We start from the raw sequence: 2,036 nt of genomic DNA, 5'->3' as shown, positions 1-2,036 counted from the left end.
ATCTGGGATCTGAAGATTCTTAGTCAGTAGGACTGGGGTAGAGACAAGATTCCATGTTCTAACAGCCTCCCAGGCCAGCTGATGCTGCTGGTCCACAGGCCACACTTAGAGCAGCAAAGCTTTGGGGAAGGGTGGGCAGAGTTTTTCTGTAAAGGATCAGGAAGTAAATTTCCAGAGTTTGTAGGTCTTATGGTTTCTCCTCAGGAAAACATCTACTGCTTCACTGACTATGCTAAAGCCTTTGACTCTGTAGATCACAACAAACTGGAAAACTTAAAGACCACCTTACCTGTCTCCTGAGAAACCTGTAAGCAGGTTAAGAAGGGACAGTTAGAACTGGGTATGGAACAACCACATGGGTCAAAATTGGGAAAGTAGTATGACCTGTATATTGTCACCCTGCTTACTTAACTTATATGAAAAAGAATGTATGTATTATAACTGAGTCACTGCTATACAGCAGAAATGAAGACAACATCGTAAATCAATGATACGTAAATAAATTTTTAAAGAAACAAGAAAAAAAAGTCAAGGGTGTCAATAGGTTCACTATTAATTATATTTACTCTGGTTACTTGATTAGCCAAGTGTTTGCAAGATTTTTCCGCTTTGAAAATACAATTCTTGCCTAAAGAATTAATCTGAAAAGATACTTTGAATCCATGAAAATGCTGTGTCTCCCCCAACCCCTGAACATTCACTGTATATTCAGACAATGATGAATTTTGTCTGAATTATTTATGACTGGGATGGCTGCTATATGGTACTTTTCTATCAATCTGTCTACATTTGTGAGTTGACTTTCTACTGCAAAAAAGGACTTTCTCTTCCTACTATCTATTTTATGCCTTATAGGAATTGGCATAAAGTCATTGACTTAAAAAAAAATTTCGTGTTGTAAAATGTAGGGTTTAAAAGCCCTCAGTTCCTCTGTTTATTGTTATTTACTTATGACATTTCTAATGTGATAAAATCTCCATCTCAGAGACTCATTTTTTGTCTAGGTAATCTGGAAAATGTAATTTTAAAATGTTTTTCATGTAATGTCCTCCAGAATTAAATATGATAAGCTTTTGGATCAAACACTGGTTTGGAATACCCAAAGCTTCCACCTATTGGGATGGATACTTGTGAGCATGTTTGCTGAGTGAAAGAGAGAATTTAGTCAGAACCATCCAATGTAAACTTCTTGTAGAACATTCCTAGTATGTCTAAGTCTTAACCTTTGTTCTTATTTAAAATATCACACAATCCCAGTTTGACTCCTAAGGCAAGTCAGAAGGTCCTGGAGTACAGATGGAGGTCTCACAGGGCTGGGGCATGCGATTCCTTCTATTAATATTTTTTAGGTCTAAATTCCAAATAAATATATATTTCTCAGAGTTTTCAACACACATTGCTGTTTTAATTTTTGGAAAAAAGAAACACTTTCCTTAGAACATTAGGTTTAAGAAACAAAAGCTCAGTTAATCCACAGTCTGTTTTTAAAGGAAAATTGACAGCTTAAACTTAAAACCTTGTGTTTAAAAAAATTCTGAAAGTTTTAAAGTGGCCTGTTGTGCTTCCAGGGAACCTTCTTCAACATTAGGACCATGCTGCTGATTCAAGAATAGAACTGGTAAAATATATGCACAGTATTGTTTTTAGACTTGGAAAAAAAAAAAAAAAAACCTTAAACTTGAACAGGAATTTAATTATTTCTAACTTTTTAATGCTATTAAAAACATTGATAATATATAGTAGGGCCTTTTGAAAGCCTGTGTGCTCTAATTTTAAGATAATATGATGGTAACAATTAATGAGGATAGGGCTGGAGAGGATAGTACCAATTGACAGATAATCACATATCCAGCATTGTTCAAAAGCAGTCTTTCTCACCTGTCTGGGATTAAATATCAGTTTTATTTAAATTTACATTTTCAGCCCATTGCAACCTAATCAATGATCCACTGAGCACGGCTAGTGTGTAGCTCAGCCACGGGCCCCTCCCCCACCCCACAAGTTCAACCCTCACACTGGTCCCTGGGGTGTTGAGG

The sequence above is a fragment of the Bison bison genome, unplaced genomic scaffold (assembly GCF_000754665.1).
Source record: "Bison bison bison isolate TAMUID 2011002044 unplaced genomic scaffold, Bison_UMD1.0 scf7180017864535, whole genome shotgun sequence".
NCBI lineage: Eukaryota > Metazoa > Chordata > Mammalia > Artiodactyla > Bovidae > Bison > Bison bison.
This window is presented reverse-complemented; position numbering follows the sequence as displayed.